We start from the raw sequence: 19521 nt of genomic DNA on the forward strand, positions 1-19521 counted from the left end.
ATCAATCAGCTAACAATTCGTCCGTCTCTCAGTTTGTGTCGCCAAGGAAGGAACAGTCAACAACGTCAGCACATAGCAAAGCAGCAGTTGCGGATAACAACGCATCACGCATCAAAGATAGGATATACCTGTCCCTAGTCTGAGTTTCGCTGCCCACGAGAATCTATACTCGTTCTTATCTAAAGCCCGAGGCTCACTGTTCTGAAGCTCTTCTCGTCTATGCAATTAATAATCAGCTAGAAAAGGTTCACCAAGTGCAATTGTAACATATCATTTACAACAAAAGTACACTGGTAGCTCCGAAAATACACATAACGATAGAAATTTCCTATGATTGAAAATGATTTTAATAGTCTATTGATTCAATTTGAACCATTAATGCAAACTGATGGTATAGAGAGCCAAATTACATGTCAGGGTCGTAACCAACTGAAGTTTAAGTCAGAACTCACACATTGTAGAAAGACTTGAGAAAAAAAATCATAAGCACACATACCCAAACGGCAAGGAATATAAGTAAAGTTAATGAAGGACAATACCTAAAAAAAAAGGTTAATGAAGGACAACAACACATCTAGACAGGGCCAAAATGGATAGGGTTGTGTGAATTGTCAAAGTGAATTTTGATAAGTACTCCGTACATCCATATCTATAAAGAGATTAGGTTTCAGCATGAACTTCCTCCTCCAGCTTTGAAGTAAATACGACCATTGGTTGTGATGTAATATTTTGTTTTTGTATAGCATAATCCACCCACCACCAATGCGGACTATTACACTCCCAGGGATGTTGATCTGTAAAAGAACTTCCTTGAGGATCTTCTACATACAAAAAGAAAAAGATGTTGTAGGAAACCAACAAAAAGAAACACTAGAAAAAAAACTAGAGGAAACAGAGCCTTCATATCCATCTTTGAAATCTGCAGGGGGTAAAAAGACTAGCCCAGAAAAAAAATGTGAAGAGAGACGAAAGAACATGCGTAGGACATTTGAAAAGACACTCATACAGTAGTAATTATAATTCAAAAATCATTTTGCTTCATTTAGATTCACAAATGATATGAACAGTGGATAAAATCTCACCTGACTTGGTAACAATGTTAACAACTTACATGGTTTAGCCTTCGGAAATAAACTTCATGCCGGATAAAAGAAAACTGAAAACAAATAATCTGAACAATCAATAGCTAAAAACCATACAAATAATGTTTCAGCGAGCAAGAGATTAATCAGAAAAAATAGAAAAATACAAACACCAACACATATAAAGGTTTTAAATATTATGTGTTACACCTTTTTTCTTGGTCAGTAATCTCCCAACACTGTGTAGACTTGCAGAAATGCATTCTTCAGGATTTGATATACCCATGGGCAACCAAAAAATTACAAAAGATAGATAGGCACATTTTTCTATTATAAAGAATTAGTGAATTCAAATAATGAAAAGATGATGGCAAACTAAAAAACTGATGAAGGTTGAAGAAAAAAAGAGAAAAGTATGCCTGAGAAACCCGAGCAATTAAGAAAGAATAAACTCAGAAAATGAATAATGAATTACTAAAATGGAAAATTTGCTACAAAACAGGGGGAACTAAGACAATGAAGAATGAAATGACTGAATAAATTAAACAAAAAATGAAAGACTAAAGACAGAAAGACTAAGGTTTCTATGGACTGGAGAAAGACAAACTAAAGGAATGAATAAGCGAAGAATGAACGACTGATATACGGAATAAGTTGGTAAAGACTGAAGAAAGAATGACTAAGATACTAAAGAATAAGAAAAAACATAATAAAAATGAAGAAAAAATAATTGAGAACACATAAAGAGTTAGGAATATAGGACTCAATAAAATAAGAGAATGACGAAAGAGTGAAGAAAAAGTGACTGGATACTGAGAGAATCATAAAACCTGAAGGAAAATGGGATTAAAGACTGAAAGAAATGAGATTGAGGATTGGGACAGTCATGAGACAAATAGAGTAACAGCTGAAGGAAAAGTGAATGAGGACTAAGCAATGCTGATAACCGAAGAAAATAACGTAATGAAGAAATAAAGAAGAAAATAATCAATACTGAGAAAAGAAGAGAATGGGGACTGGGAGAATGAAGAAAGAGAGACATAAGAATGAAGAAATAAATAGTGAAGACTAAAAAAAAAGGAGAAATTGAATATTATACGAAGAGAGAGTTGACAGTGAAGAAATGATAGACAAAGAGTGACTGATGACAGAAATAACATCAAAAAAAGACATTGGGAATAAATACTACAAGAAAAAGATAGAGCTAGACATTACAAGTAGTGCTAGCCAGGATGCTGGTAGCCAGATGATTGGCGCGTGTTCCCCATTACAAGCATCTTTACTCTTGCTCACCAGTTGTTGCTTGACCATTTCTTTTGACGTTGTTACTAAAATGTTCACAAAGGTCGAGACATAGATTGGTGGACACGAGCTGGGAAAAGCAGAAGAATTGTGAGCAGAACATCATCAGAGCATGAGGTCCTTGGTCATAGTCTGTGAACAGTAATGAGTGGTAAATTTACTGATTAATGACACGCGTGAATAACTTCTTAACTTGCCTTGAAGAAATTAACTTTCCACAATAATAACTAATTAATTAATCCAACCTGCCACATAATCATAAATTCAGATCGCATCCTGTAGATGCATTTTCCTGTTTGTAACCGATTGCAATATAGAATCCGGATCCAGCAACAACACTAATGGTGCTTATTTTTGTACAAAAAGGATGTCCTGAATTTCTAACTAGATTGTTAGCTAGTTGTGCAACTCCATTCCTTGACAGTACATGAATACTCAAACAAATTCAGTGATGTGGTGTTAACTGCAATAAAGTTTATTGTTGCAGTTTGTTCCTAGAAAGGGCGGTATACAAACATAAAAATAGTACTGAACCACTACATAGCCCTAGAACTGAAGGTTGCTGTCAAATCATTTCACAAAATATAAAAAAGAAAAATTAACTCAAAGCCAAAAAAAAAATAGATCACTGCCCTTTGCTCCTCTACCTATAGAACGCAACACCCCAGTTCTAAATTCATTTCACTACAGTATCAAATAGCTACAATCTGATTTCCTCCAACCAGCTGAAGGAAGCACAACAGCCATCTATTGACTGTTCAAAGACATCAAATCCCTGGATGGAAGAAGAAACTCCAACCAGTGAGGAAGCACAACGAAAAACCGATACATATCGCAAATCCTAAATCCCCCACAATCTGATTTTATCCAGAAGATGATTCACTAACCTTAAAATCACGGGAAAATAAATCAGAAATGATGGAGAAGAATCACTTGCATATGGCGATACCGATGCAGCCAACGACGGAGACAAACCTCAGGCACGGATTCCGGCCGCTGCTTCTGTCTGACCCATCCTTCCCCATTGAACTGGCCTCGTATCCTTGGAGCAGAGATAGAGATACACAACTATGTTGATCCTGGTAACTGAAAGCAAAACCGGGTCTGAACAAAACCCAATAAGACGAACGGGTCCGACAAAGGGGCCGCTCGTGCACACATCTTCAAACAAAATAGTATGGACGAAAATGTGACTGTGCACGCAGCTAGCTGTTAATTAGGAAAACCTAAGAAGATCTAAGGCACAAACAATAGAAGATTAAGGAAGATATAACAGAAATCAACACAAGGAAGTCATTTATGGCAGATATTCTTCCAAGATCTTCTTTAAGACCACTAAATAGATTAAACTCTTCTGCAATATGGCATCACAATGAAGCATTTGCGTAAGCATACCTCAACCAGTAGCATTTATTATATGTTGTGTCTCAGAATGATACTAATAATGCCCTGGTTTTAAGGAGGAAAAGAAAAAACAGCAGCATGGAGGTTCTTTCTAAGCGGCAAGACCTAGATATTTCCAGGACCAACATAAAATAATTTTCTTTTCAATAACATCATGGAGATGCTAGGAAGCACTAGAAGCATCCATGGTTTTTAAGGCGGTAGACGTCCTAACCCAGGGGGTGTGTGTGGTCGTGTGTGTGTGTGTGTGGGGGGGGGGGGGGGGGGGGGGTTATATATTCAGTAGAATTAACAGCATCGAAGGGGTCTCCTTTTGTTACTTAGGCAAAGTAATGCACTAATCTATAAATAGCAAACACAACAGGAAGAAGCAGAGCAAGACTTGATGAGGAGGGTGGGATCGTGTTCTGATGCACAAGGAAAGCGGCTGGTGACAAAGTGGAAAGAAATGGAGGCTGCTTACCAAGGGATGATGAAGCAGTCAGGACTTAGGAGCTAGGCCTCAAAGCATGGTAACAGGAATGGGGAAAGCCGAAGAACATCGTATATGTCATAGCTAGAACAAATAATCTTTCTGGTACAAATAATGGAAGAAACAAATATAAGGTATGTGCATTTTGTTGCCAGAGATTTATGAATGGTGGTATGATCAACAAAGAGAAATACTATCATGTAGGAAAATGCATCACCAACTTTGTTTACTAGTCTAAAACCCAGAGCGATATTTACAGTCACCTGACGTGCATCCTCTCTACCTGCACCTGAGAGCTAAAGGTAGCATATCCGAAATGCGAGGAGGCTAGCTACTAGCTTGATGTGGGGATCGCCGGCGTGGAGGAATGTCGGGGTCAGTCAACGAACTGGACGTTGCCGCGGCGCCATAAATGAGCCTGAGGACCTGCTCAGGGCTGACCCCGCCACCGCAGGGCGCAGGACCCACAAGGAGGAGGGGGAGGGGGCTCAAGCCAGTAGGGAGTGGCATGTGACAACCCAATCACAGAGATGGGGGAACAACTAGATATTGCAGGATAATGATTGTATGTGGTTACAATCAACCATGGATACAAGAGAAATCAGAACATGGGATGGGAAAAGCAAAGGGCAAGGTGGGGAACGGGACGAACTAGAGGAGGCTTGTTTCATTTTCTGGGTCGACCCTCTTCAGTGTGCTCCTCCTCCCATGTTATATGGGTAAACCCTATTTGACGCTCAACGCGAAGGATTCCAGTTGACGCGCACCCGTCCCCAACGTAACGATCTGAAATGGGCAGGCCCAAGTTGGTTTGTTTTTCTCCGGTTTTAGGAACCTTCTAGATTCTTCCAGTTTGGTTCGGTTCTCAGTGTATTTTGTTTCTGGTTTTCGGTTTTTTCAGTTTCTATTTTACTTTCCTATTTGTTAAATCTGAATATTTTTAAACCTTGAACATTTTCATTTTTTTTGTTCTGTTTTCAAATTTGAATAATTTTAAAATCTGAACATTTTTAAAATTTCTTTCTTGAAAAATATGAACTTATTTGAAATATGAATACAATTATTTCTGAACATTTTTCGAATATGAAATTTAAAAAAATTTGAACTTTTTAAAATTCGATTTTTTCAAAGATGAACCATTTTTCATATATGAACGCAATTTTGTGAACATTTTTCAAAATTTTAACTTTTATTTTTTGAAATTTAAAAATCTGAACGTTTTTAAAAATATGATTTTTCCCAAATATGAACATTTTTCAAAGCTGAACAATTTTCAAATTTGAACATTATTTTAATGTGAACATTTTTATTTTTTAAGTCTCAATTTTTTTGTAATCTAAACATTTTTGAAATACGACCATTTTTCGAATCTACGCAATTTTAATTTTGAATTTTGTTTCCAAATCTGGACATAATATAAATACTTCAAAATAAAATAAAAAAGAACACAAGAACATACCAGACCAGACCGAGCGGAAAGGAGATGCGACGGAATTGGGCCGGCCCAGGCGGGACTGTCCTCGACGTGTCAGCGCGATCTCCTTCGCGTCAAGCGTAGGATAGGGAAACCCTGCTATATGTGCTGCCAGTTTTGTCCACCAGGCCCAACACATGTTGCTTAGGGCCCACGTTGGCAAGGCGCATCCTGTTACAAGCCAGGCATGACATTCTCGCCCCCTTAAATTCCGGCTTGCCCTCAAGCCGCTTCGACAAACACCACTAGGATCACATGTATCAGTGTCGGAATGAGCAAATAGTCATGTATCCAGGTTACGTGGGTCCCATGATAATGTTGGATGCTTGTTTCTAAGCAGCTTCGAGAATGTGCTGAACACCTTAGGAGAAGTGGCGTCAGCTGAATAGTGGAACAATGTGCCAAATGTAGTGCCAGCTGACAGATGGGCCATTTCATGTATCCTCAACAACATTCTCTCGATCATATCACCATTATATAGTGTACTTTCGAAAGTAGTAGGCTGCAGCATGGTGGCCCATGATTTTTTGAATCTCAGATGTGCTGTTTTAGTGCTTGACAAAACTGAAGTTGTTGGCAGTAGGATCATCATCACTCTTTGTTAACTACAGCCTGAAAGATAGTAAGTGATAGCCAAGAGCACATCATCCTCACTGGACTGATGTAACCTTTATGTATAAGCCCCCATGGTAACTTCACTTCTTTCCAAGCTTGTATCACCCAATTAACTTCCACAAATCGAGAACTAATGGTACAGAACACTGCTTTTACATGGATTGCAATGAGCGTAAGATTTCTTGCTGGAGATAGCCTAGCAGAAATAGGTACAAAAATTCCAGTGTTGCACGGCATCTTAAGTTTTGTGTCAATTCCATTGACCATGCTTGTATGTACTGATGTGAGTGCATAACTTCCAGATTGACAAGCAGCGAGAACATCGTTGAGAAAATGCCCAAGGAGCATCATGTAAAAGATATTTATGCTCCACATCCATCATCTGAGATGCAACACTGAAATTTATACCTTGTGTAACTGACAGTTTTCTGAAACCTGAAATTGCATTTATACCAGTACTCTTCATAATTCTCGTGTCCCATTGCACATAAAGCTCAACCCCAAGAACTGTTTTGCCATCATCCTGAAGGAATGGATCAATCAACTGGTTCTTCATAGAATACAAGCTGGTGTTTCTTTTAAAGAGTTTGCCCTTCATTACCCAACAGGAAAAAATTAAAACTCCAGGATCCCATGGTTTGCATAACCTGTGAGCCAAGTGCTGCACCTTAGACTTCATGAGCGCAAGCATCATAGGATTAGTCTCACATGAATATTTAGACAAATCCCATTGTGCAATCAAGCTGAAAAACATCTTAAGCTGCGGCACAGTAGCTATAAAATACTCCTTGAAGCACTGGGACAGCAACATGCACCAACATAGAAGATTTATTCCTGGATCCCATTGTTCAAACAGAGTTGCAGAAATTATCCTTCCCTTTTCCACCCCAAATGAACACCTAGTAGTTATGTAATTCAGTTTTCCCAAACTGCATATGAGCCATTCAACCTGAAAAGCAATGTCAAATGGTGTAGCTCCTAGTGCATCAGACAAACGAACACGAGCATGTGCGTGATATAAACATCCACTTGCAGAAAAAGTATCATCAGACTTAAGACAACAATCTTGTACTAAAGGAACAATATATGTCTGCTTAATTGTCCATATTTCCGATCTGCAGAAGAATGACCTTGTTCCCAAAGTGATGCACACATTTTCTGGCAGCAAACCATCTGATTTCCTCAACAGCCACGACCCTTGTTGATGAACCCAATAGTCCCCCTTCAGTCATGTGTGCAGCTACAAACTCAGTACCAGGGTAGATCAGTAGAGTGATGGTGACGCACAGAACGCAGCTCGTAGTTGAATTCTGCCACACAGACATTTTCTCAAACAGATGGTGGGCACCTTCTGGACTGTACCGAGTTTGAACTAGACCGCTGCTGCCTTCCTCCGAATCAACCAATCGCGGACCAGGATATTACGCCAGATCAAACCCAACGGAGATCAGCAACCTTCCCGCGTTGATGTAACTAGTTGATCAGAGACTTTGAACCCGCCGGTAGCTGAAGCCAGTAGGGAGTGGCAGTGGTTTTCGCCGCCGGGAGCGCGATGGAGTGGAAAGGGCGGAGGGGGCAGGGCGAGGCAGCTCGCCCGACTGCTGGAGGGTCGAGGCTGGAGCAGGCTCCCAATCAAGCCATGTCTGGAAGAGAGCTACGGACTATATTTGGGGACGGCGGGAGAAGGACGGCCGGATCCACTGAAATCCACAACACCGCGAAGAAGCCTGAAGCTCTATGTACTGAAAAGAGGGGAAATTCAGCAAATTTTACACAGAAATTGATGTAGTAGCAACATATCACCGCGGGAGATGGCAGACGACGGCCGCCATCGCGGCCGCGGCCGGATCCAATGAAATCGCACAACATTGCAACAAGTCTGAAACTGAAGGGCTGTACTGAAATTGGGGGGGGAAATTCAGCAAGTTTCAGATAGCAAAATTCGAACCGAAATTAATGTACCAATTTTCAACAAAATCATCCAACTCGAACCAATCTCTCCATGGGGCATTCTCCATACACAGGATTAAAGAAAAATTAGACGACAATTCCAACTAAAAAATTCGTTAAGCTTGAACATTGTCACGAACAAAAAAAATCACTCGCTGTCCCCATATCCGGGACAGAGCAGCCAGACATCTGGGGACTGAACGATACTCGCCGCGGGCAGCATCCTCTCGATCACCTGGTCGGCATAACTCACGAACGGTCTCTGCCGGCTGTCATGGCGCCGGTAGATACGGCTGGGGCTACCAAGGCCGTCGATGAAGTGTAGAACAGTTGGCTTGCCGGCAGCTGCGCGGTAGGCCGTCGAGCAGCCACGGCCGACGAACACAATGAAACCTGTAGGGTCGCTCTGGAGGCGCCACGACCAGCTCGTCGGCGAATCTCTCTGAAGGATGTACAGCTGGAAACTCGCATTGCCCCGTCTGGTGAGACTGCGCCTGGGCCAGACAATCATCAAGTCCTCTCCTCCCGCGGCGACGATGTAACGGCCCAGGGGGGCCCCCAAGAAATCTGGTCCTCTCACCACCAAAGTCCGGTGAAAGGAAACGCCGCCGTCGTGCAATCGCTCCGCGCTGTAAATCCATAGGTCTCGCCTCATGCTCAGTATGCAGAACGTGTCCGATGCGTAGCGGTAGACAACATCGTCGACGGGGCAATCGGGGGACAGTCTGGGGTCCTCCTCGTCGCCTGGGGCTGCCAGAGACGGGCACCATGCCTCCATACCCAATCTCCAGAATACAAGGTACGGAGCAGCCAAGGTGATGGCCGCGTAGACATCGATCCCCTCTGTGATTGTGGTGATGACGACTCCCTGATCCTCTACCGAGTCTGGGAGCCGCAGTCTCTCGGGAAGATGTACCGGCGGTGCTCCGGTCAACACATCCAGAATCGCATATGAGGTGGTGCTCCCCACCGCCAGGACGACCGCCAGCCTCCCGCCGGAGAAAGAACCGATAATCCGCATGCCGGCGAAGCTAGGCGCGTACCTCAGCAGGCGGTGCTCTCGGAGGACGACGTCGAAAGCCTTCGTCATCCCCTGCTCCATGGCGGCCGGGATGACAGCTGAGGGCAGCATGGTGTGGCCTGCCTGCTTCCCGATGCGGTGCCACTCGCGGCAGACGGCGAGGCACCTCGCGCGGTCTAAGTAGGATCTAACTAGGCCAAAGATACGGCTCCATCCATCTTCCGGGAGCTCGTCCCAGTTGGCCATTGCTGCTCCCCTTTCTTGGTTTCTTTGCTTTCTTGGTTTCTTGGCTTGCGAAGAAGAAGAGAAGCGGGGACTGGAGGCGGCAGGGGAAGGGGGGGAAACTGTTTCGCTTGAACCAGAGCCAAAAAAAAAGGGACTAGTTGGCTGCTAATCGTGTCAGGTACTGTACAACTTTATTTGGACGGGCCTTTGCGGATTTCTTTCCGGTTCGTTGTCCTCCACTGGTGGCCCATTTGATTTGCTTGGGCGGTGGATGTTGGCCCTCCGTCAGCTTCCTCTAGTTGGTACATGCCACGACCGATTCACGGCACACGCCGATAGTCTAGAGCCCATTTGGTTGACTGTGCTTGATTTTTGTTGTAAGTAATCGGGAGAGAATCGAGCCAGAGTGATAATGAATGAATCAATCAGTGTTTATTTTATTGATGAACAACTATTTATAGTCTTCTCAACATAATGGGATTGCGTTAGAGTAATCCCACTCTCGTTCTTAATCAGCTTGATGTTCAGAATCACATCAGCTTCTCCCAGATCTTTCATATCAAAACTCTTTGACAAGAAAGATTTGACCTCGTGTATTACTCTCATGTTTGTACCAAAGATCAGAATATCATCCACATACAAACATAGTATAACACCTTCGCCCCCACCATGGCGATAGTAAACACACTTGTCAGCCTCATTGACAACAAAGCCTACGTGGTTAAAGTTCTGTCAAACTTCTCATGCCATTGCTTAGGTGCTTGTTTCAGCCATATAAAGATTTCAGCAACTTGCACACCTTTCTTTCTTCACCTTTTACTACAAACCCATCAGGCTGATCCATATAGATTTCCTCTTCCAACTCTCCATTAAGGAAAGCTGTCTTTACGTCCATTTGATGAACGATAAGACCATAGGAGGCAGCCATGGATAGTAGTACTCGAATGGTGGTAAGTCTAGCGACAGGTGAATAGGTGTCGAAGTAATCTTCGCCTTCTCTCTGTGTGTAGCCTTTTGCTACAAGCCGCGCCTTGTACTTTTCAATAGTACCATCAGGTTTTAGCTTCTTCTTGAACACCCATTTGCAGCCCACAGGCTTGCATCCATGGGGTCGTTCTGATAGCTCCCAAGTTCCATTAGAAAGGATCGAGTCCATCTCGTTATGGACAGCTTCTTTCCAGTCATCTGCATCTGGAGATGCATATGCCTCTGCAATGGACGTGGGAGTATCATCCACAAGGTACACAATGAAATCATCACCAAAGGATTTTTCAATCCTTCGTCTCTTGCTCCGTTTAGGAGCTTCATTGTCATCCTTCTCAGTAACATTCTCATGTGATTGTTCAAAATACTCATTAGATGTACTGGACTCAGGAATTATCTCAGTAGAAATTCTAGCAATGCTATGCATATCTTTCATAGGAAACATATTCTCAAAAAATATTGCATCACGAGATTCCATAATAGTATCAACATGCATATCAGGTACCTCGGATTGAACTACTAAAAATCTATATCCTACACTCCGAGGAGCATAACCTAGAAAGACACAATCCACTGTCTTTGGTCCAAGTTTGCGCTTCTTAGTAATTGGAATATTGACTTTCGCCAAACATCCCCATGTGCGCAAATACGAAAGTGATGGTTTTCTCCCAGCCGACTCCTCGTAAGGGGTTTTATCTTTATTCTTGTTAGGAACTCTATTCAGGACATGACATGAAGTCAACAAAGCCTCCCCCCACCATGCCTTTGATAAACCAAAGAAGGCTAACATGGAATTCACCAAGTCAGTCAGCGTGCGCTTTTTCCTCTCGGCAACCCCGTTTGATTGGGGTGAATAGGGAGGCGTCATCTCATAAATAATGCCATGTTCCTCACAGAATTCATCAAAGATTTTAGGAAAATACTCGCCACCACGATCCGACCTAAGACGCTTGATCTTTCTCTCTAGTTGATTTTCAACTTCAGCCTTATAAATTTTAAAGTAGTCTAAAGCTTCATCTTTAGTTCGCAACAAATAAACATAGCAAAATCTAGTCGCATCATCAATCAATGTCATGAAATATCTCTTTCCACCTTTTGTCAACACACCATTCATCTCGCATAGATCAGAATGTATGAGTTCTAGAGGTGCCAAGTTTCTCTCCTCGGCCGCCTTGTGAGGCTTCCGAGGTTGCTTTGATTGCACACAACTATGACACTTAGAACCTTTGGCAATGGTGAAATTCGGAATTAAACTTAAACTGGATAGCCGAGACATTAAACCAAAATTAATGTGACATAAACGAGAATGCCAAACACTGGTATCATCACTAACATTGCCACATATATGGTTCACAGACTTATTACATGAAATCGAAAGTTTAAAAGCGCAACAAGCCTCCGCACTCATAGCCTTTACCAATAAATTATCCAAACTTGGAAACAACTACTTTATTCGACTCTAAAACAACCTTAAACCCATCTCTGCATAGAAGGGAGCCGCTAACGAGATTCTTGTTCATAGTAGGGACATGCTGCACGTTCCTCAGCTGCACGATCTTCCCCGAAGTGAACTTCAGATCTACCGTGCCAGCACCACGAACAGAAGCATGTGACCCATTCCCCATCAAGACGGAAGAATCCGGGCGACCTGGTAAGAAGTGAACATGGATATGTCAAGACACACATGAACATTAGCACCTGTATCAATCCACCAACATGGAGATTGAAATACCGAAAGAACGGAAAGAGATTACCGTACCCATCAGCATTGCTAGCGGTCACCGTGTTGATTTGCCTTGCCTTTTTCTTGCGGTCTGCCCTCTCTGGACAGTCCTTAGAAAAGTGGCCAGTCTCTCCACATGTAAAGCAGCTCAGATCTGCTTTGTTTATCATCTTCTTCTTCTTGAAGGTTGTAGTCTTCATAGGCTTATTGAAGGAGGGCTTGTTATTCACTTTGTTCTTGCTATAGGGTTTCTTCTGCACCATGTTGGCGCTAGACTGACCCTCTCCTTTCTCAGTATTATCCTTAGCCCGAGCTTTCTCCTCAACATCAAGAGATGCTATCAGATTTTCAACTGATATCTCCTGTCTCTTGTGTTTGAGAGTTGTGGCAAAGTTCCTCCATGAAGGGGGCAACTTAGCGATGATGCATCCAGCCACAAACTTGTCAGGTAAGGCACACTTAAGGAGTTAAAGCTCTTTCGCAATGCACTGTATCTCATGAGCTTGTTCGACTACGTAACGGTTGTTAACCATCCCGATGTCATGGAAGTTCTCCATGATGTACGGTTCATCGCTTCGCATTGGTTGCACCGAACTTAGCATTCAGTGCCTCCCGGAGCTCTTTACCATCTGTTATGTGCATGTACACATCACACAGACGATCAGCAAGAATACTCAGAACGCATCCGACGAAGAGAGTATTGTTTTCCTTGAACTTGTTCTGATCTTGGTCAGATATAGTTCCTTCAGGTAAACCATCAGTAACTTCGAACACTTTCAGATGAGTAAGCCAGAGCATGGCCTTATACTGCCACCTCTTAAAGTGCACACCGGTAAACTTATCCGGCCTCAGTGCATCGGAAAAACCAGCCATTGTTAACTCAGGAAATTGCCTACAATTAGGTTTTTGGATTGTTGGATAATTAGGCACAATTTCTATGATTAATTCCAGAATATTAAGCATGACGACAGTTACTACTAACATGTGAAACTCGAACATACTAGATGCAGTGATCAACATGAACAGTAGCAGAGCAAACAGCACAGCATCCATCGCTAAGCAGATCGAGATATGTCGCATGTACCGATCTGGTGGAGGTGGCGGTGGAGGTGTAGCAGATGATGTCGCGGCAGTAACGTTGTTGATGACAACGTTGTTGACGACGGGGACGATGGGTCGAAGTAGACGGCGTTGAAGACGACGGTAGGCAGCACCGCCCGACTTAGACGGAAGGCGACCCGTGATGAAGAGCTTGAGCAGTCGCGCAGAGCGCTTCCCAAAACCCACCCGCCCTCTCCCGTACAGGATCGCAAGGACGAGTGGTTCCGGAGACCTGCTCTCCCGTTCGCCGATGCACGTCGGCGAGCGGGATGGAGTAGGCTACGATGGCGGCGCAAGCAGAGAGAGGTGGAAACTCTAACTCGTGTATTCAGTATATTTCTGCGGTAGCCGGGCAAGAGAATATATAGGCTCGGGAAACCCTAGGCAACGTGGGCCACACCCATGTCGCACGAACGTTTCGAGTCGGTTACAGATAGCCCACGATCCGGGAGCGACCCGAACCGACTAACTGCGACGCGTCCGTCTAGGACTCTGTTCGTTTTCCTGAGCTGCAAAAAGTAAGGAAAGTCTCGGCTCGAGGCTCAATCCACTCACCACGAGCGCGGCGCGCGCGTCGTGACGTGTCGTGTCGTGTCGAGACGAGCGAGCGAGGAGGAGGAGGAGCGCGCGCGTGTAGCACTCCTATTCTCACTCACTTACTAGTGGTGGAACAACCCACCTTATAAGGTGGTCTAACTTCCTCCCAACTTTCCATGTGGGACTAAACTTCCCACCTCTTGCCACTCCCGAGTGAGCTGCCACCAACTTGGGCTCAAACTCACAAGGCTGCCACTATGTGGGCTTTGAGATTTATAGGAAAAACTGAAATCTAATTTGGGCCACTAAGTGTAGGCCCAATATTTCAACAGAAATGTCGCCTTACAAACCGACATATCAGGAGGCGGCGTTTCGGGATCAACCATCGGGAACGGTTTCTACATCGTGGGAGAGCCGTGACGGTTGCCGAAGCAACCGCACAAGATATTACATAGGGAGGATTATACCTTTAATTATTGAACTAATTAAATCCTAACACTCCCCCTAATCCTTCCTTGTACTTGCGATTGAACATCCTTGGAATAATCTTCTCCAAAAACCCCGTGGGAAAAATATGAGAAGTAGTGTAGGATATGCTGGTAAAACTCATTCAAACCCTGTGGGAAAATAAGGAGAAAATGATCCAACATATAATGATTATTGCCTCCGTTAACTCGATATGAAGTATATCCATAGAATTTAGAGGGCAATAAATATGTCGTGTATACTTTCCTAAAAACCCCGGTGGGGAAAACAGAAAATATGCTTATGTTGATATTACCTCATTAAAAACCTTTATGAGAACCTGTAAAGTAAACTCACTAAGGGAAAAAGAGTATAATATGATGCTTTGAACAGGAGTAATTCAGGAAGATACTCCCCCTGAATCTTGCAAATTTCGGAGTCGTCGCATACCAATTCCATGAATATATTTCTGGAACGTTGAAGTTGGTAGAGACTTTGTGAATAGATAGCGAGGTTATCGTATGATTTGACTTGCAAGATGTTTATTTCCCCACTCTTTTGGAGTTCATGGGGATAAAACAACTTAGGGGCAATATGCTTAGTGATATTGCTCTTGACGTATCCTGTTTGCATCTGCGCAACACAAGCTGCATTATCTTCGTAGATAATGGTAGGTGATTCGATAGAACCAATTCCACATGATTGTTGTATGTGGTTTATCATCCTGCGAAGCCACACACATTCACGTGATGCATCATATAATGCGATTATTTCAGAATGATTGGTGGATGTTGCAACTAGAGTCTGTTTCGAAGACTTCCATGATATTGCAGTTCCACCATGTAGGAACACAAAGCCGGTTTGTGATCTGGCATTATGGGGATCAGATAAATAACCAGAATCTGTGTATCCAATCATATTGGTGTCCAGATTTCTCTGAAACTGAAAAATAGGCCAAGATCCTTTGTGCCTTGGAGATATCTAAAGACATTCTTTACTCCCGACCAATGGCGTTTGGTAGGAGCTGCGCCGTGTCTAGCAAGTAGATTCACTGCAAATGCGAGGTCAGGTCTCGTACAATTTTCAAGATACATAAGCGCTCCAATGGCACTGAGATATGGAACCTCGGGTCCCAACATCTCTTCTCCATCATCCCTCGGCCTGAACGGATCTTTCTCTACGTCTAGAGATCGAACCAGCATGGGAGTTTTAGACGGATAGGATTTGTCCATATTGAATTTCTCCAATATTTTCTGGATATAGGAAGCTTGGTGTACCATTATTCCTGAGGGAAGGTGCTCGAGTTGGAGACCCAAGAAAAATTTGGTTTGACCCAAATCCTTCATCTCAAATTCTGTCTTTAGATGACTGCGTGCTTCATCAATATCTTGTGTGTTGCCAATGATGTTGAGATCATCGACGTACACTGAAATGATGCAAAATCCTGAAGATGACTTCTTGATGAAAACACATGGGCAGTCATCACTGTTGGAGTAACCCTTGCGAAGAAGGAACTCACTAAGTCGGTTGTACCACATCCGTCCCGACTGTTTCAAGCCGTATAGAGACTTGTTCAGTTTTACACAGTACATGTTGCGTTTTGCGCTTGCATCTGGGACAGAGATTCCATCTGGAACCTTCATGTCCGAATCTAGTGAACTGTAAAGATATGCGGTCATGACGTCCATCAACTGCATAGATAGACGATTTTGCACTGCCAAAGATATTAGATATCGGAAAGTGATACCACTCATAACTGGAGAATATGTCTCATTGAAATCAATGCCGGGTCTCTGCGTGAAACCCTGTGATATGAGCCTTGCTTTGTATCTCACCACCTCATTGTTCTCATTCCGTTTGCGGAGGAAAACCCATTTGAATCCCACAGGGAAAACACTGGGAGGTGTAGGTATTGCTTCTGTGAATACCTTCCTTTTATTAAGCGAGGCTAATTCTGCTTGTATTGCATCCTTCCATTGAGGCCAGTCGGAGCGTTTTTCACACTCAACGATAGTCCTTGGATCATGATCATTAAGAAGGGTATTTGCAATTGTAGCAGAAAAATAAGTGTCGACAATCGTAGACTTACGGTTGAATGATTCCCCAGAATCGATATAGTTGATGGATATCTCGTGCACCGTTGATAACTCTTCGTGATTTCCCAATACGCGTGAGTCTAGGTGTTCCGATGTCCCAGCCAGTGTGTGCAAGCTAGAGCTGGGTTGTGGAGGTTGCCCTTCCACTGGGTGTATACTACCCATAAGGTGTGTGTCAACGTTTAGTTGACTTGCATTTACTGACTTTGAGGATTTTCTCCTCACTCTCCTTTGCTGCTTGCGAGAAGCAGGATCCTGGTCAGAGGCCGTACTACTCCCCCTCTTTTTGGGAACGGGTAGTTGAGTGGTTTTAGTTGGTACCTCCACTCTTTCGGGCGCATTTCTGGCCGGATTCAAGGATTTTGTGACACCTTTTAAATCAGTAAATGAATCTGGCAGATTATTTGCAAGATGTTGCAAATTTATGATTTACCGAACTTGTAGTTCGGTCTCTTGGGTACGTGGATCAGAGGCTGAAATAGCGATAGCATTCCAATCAATTTCCGGGCATTCTTTCTGGTACTTGAAATCTCCCCCTAATGCCGGAAAGTGTTCCTCGTCAAATATGCAATCAACGTGACGGACTGTGAATAGGTCCCCAGTAAGAGGTTCCAGGTACTTAATAATCGACGGCGATTTGTACCCCACATAGATCCCCAGTTTTCCGTGTGGCCCATGGATGTCCGCTGAGGTGGTGAGATCGGGATGTATGTAGCACATCCGAACTTACGCAGATGGGAAATGCTAGGTGGATTTCCACGTACTAATTGCAGAGGGGAAGTACTGTGATATGCAGTAGGTCGCAATTGGATTAAGTCAGCAGCGTGTAAAACCGCGTGACCCCAACACGAGGTTGGCAAGCTACAATTCATTAACAAAGGTCTTGCAATGAGTTTGATCCTCTTATTAAGGGACTCGGCCAAACCATTTTGAGTATGGACATATGGAACAGAGTGCTGAACTTCAACCCCCAGGGCCATGCAATAGTCATTGAAAGCACGTGAGGAGAATTCTGCAGCATTGTCCATGCGAATTGATTTAATTCAACTTTCTGGATAATGGGCCTGTAACTTAATTACTTCCCTCATTATCTTGGCAAATTCATGATTCCGTGTGGAAAGAAGGCACACATGTGACCATCGTGTAGATGCATCAATTAGAACCATGAAATACCTAAACGGTCCAGAAAATGGTTGGATGGGACCACAAATGTCTCCTTGAATTCGTTCAAGAAATTGAAGTGGTTCAGCTTGTATCTTGAGGTGCGAAGGCCTCAGAATAAGCTTTCTCGTGGCACATGACGTGCACACAAAATCGGATGACTGAGGAAATTTGGACTCATGCAAATTGTGACCAATGGAATTGCTAGTAATCTTCTTCATCATCCCGATGCCGGGATGGCCTAGGCGATCATGCCAGGTTTGGAATGCGTCAATGATGACCCACAAGTATAGGGGGTGTATCGTAGTATCGTCGATAAGTAAGAATGTCGATCCCAACGAGGAGCAGAAGGTGTTGACAAGCAGTTTCGATGAAGGATTCACTGTAAATGCTCACAGACAAGTATTCAGGGGGTTTTGATGTAACAGGTGAATAAAGTACGAGTAAGTAAAGTGCGAGAGTAACAATTGCAGCGAGTGGCCCAATCCTTTTTAGCACAAAGGACAAGCCGGTTTGTTTACTTATAATGACCAAACGTTCTCGAGGACACACGGGATTTCAGTTTAGTGCTTTCGCTACATACGGCTAATTAATCTTCATTGTTTTGATAAGTGTTGTGTGGGTGAACCTGTGCTAATGTACCGCCCTTCCTAGGACTAATACATACTTGTGATTATACCCCTTGCAAGCATCCGCAACTACAAGAAAGTAATTAAGATAAATCTAATCACAGCCTTAAACTCTGAGATCCTGCTATCCCTCCTGCATCGATATACCAACGGGGCCTGTGTTTCTGTCACTCCGGCAACCCCGCAATTGGCAAACGAGTACAAGATGCATTCCCCTAGGCCCATAAAGGTGAAGTGTCGTGTAGTCGACGTTCACACGACACCACTAGAAGAATAACACCACAACTTAAATATCATAACATTGAATATTACTCAACCATACTTCACTACTAACATTTAGACTTCACCCATGTCCTCAAGAACTAAACGAACTACTCACGAGACATCATATGGAACATGATCAGAGGTGATATGATGATGAATAACAATCTGAACATAAACCTTGGTCCAACGGTTTCACTCAATAGCATCAATAACAAGTAGAAATCAATACCGGGAGAGTTTCCCCTATCAAACAATCAAGATCAAACCCAAATTGCTACAGCGGTGACGATGTGCAGCGGTGGAGACGGCGGTGATGATGATGAAGATGATGATGATGGTGATGGAGATGATGTCCAACTTGATGGCGGTGACGATGGCGTCGATTTCCCCCTCCGGGAGGGAATTTCCCCGGCGGATCTCAGCCCGCCGGAGAGCTCTTTTCTCTCTGGTGTTCTCCGCCCCGCAGAGGCGGCTGTAACTCTTCGTGAGGTCCCCTCTGGAGCTTAGGTTTTCGGGACGAAGGCATACGCGAAGAAAAGGAGGCGAGAGGGGCTGTGGGCCCCCCTCCTCACAGGGCGGCGCGGCCAGCCCTTGGGCCGCACCGGCCTATGGGGTGGGCCCACCTCGGGTCCCCTCAGCTCCCCCTTCTGGCTCTCTTCATCATCTGGAAAAATAGGATTTTTCGTATAATTTCCGTCAACTGTTGATCTTCCGAAATATTGCATTCTGACGGTGCTTTTTCCAGCAGAATCCTGGCTCCGGTGCTTGATCCTCCAATAATCATGAAACATGCAAAATAGATGAAATAACATAAGTATTATGTCCAAATATGAAATATATCAATGAATAACAGCAAATTATGATATAAAATAGTGATGCAAATTGGACGTATCAACTCCCCCCAAGCTTAGACTTCGCTTGTCCCCAAGCGAAACTGAACTCGGTAAACAGGACCACATGTTTATGGAGTGAAGAGTCGATAAATAAAATACGGACAAGAAGCATCATATTCATTC

At 43.5% G+C, this 19521-nt stretch overlaps 1 long non-coding RNA gene across 1 annotated transcript; it reads right to left on the reverse strand.

The window, feature by feature from the left end:
• Positions 1 to 3050: 3050 nt before the first annotated feature.
• On the reverse strand, positions 3051 to 8207 carry LOC127314031 (uncharacterized). The gene is made up of 2 exons (XR_007859304.2): positions 5720 to 8207; positions 3051 to 3488 (listed from the first exon to the last, which is right to left on the reverse strand). It is a non-coding gene; the product is annotated as an uncharacterized lncRNA (long non-coding RNA).
• Positions 8208 to 19521: the final 11314 nt, after the last annotated feature.

This window comes from Lolium perenne, chromosome 7 (genome assembly GCF_019359855.2).
Source record: "Lolium perenne isolate Kyuss_39 chromosome 7, Kyuss_2.0, whole genome shotgun sequence".
NCBI classification, from domain to species: Eukaryota; Viridiplantae; Streptophyta; class Magnoliopsida; order Poales; family Poaceae; genus Lolium; species Lolium perenne.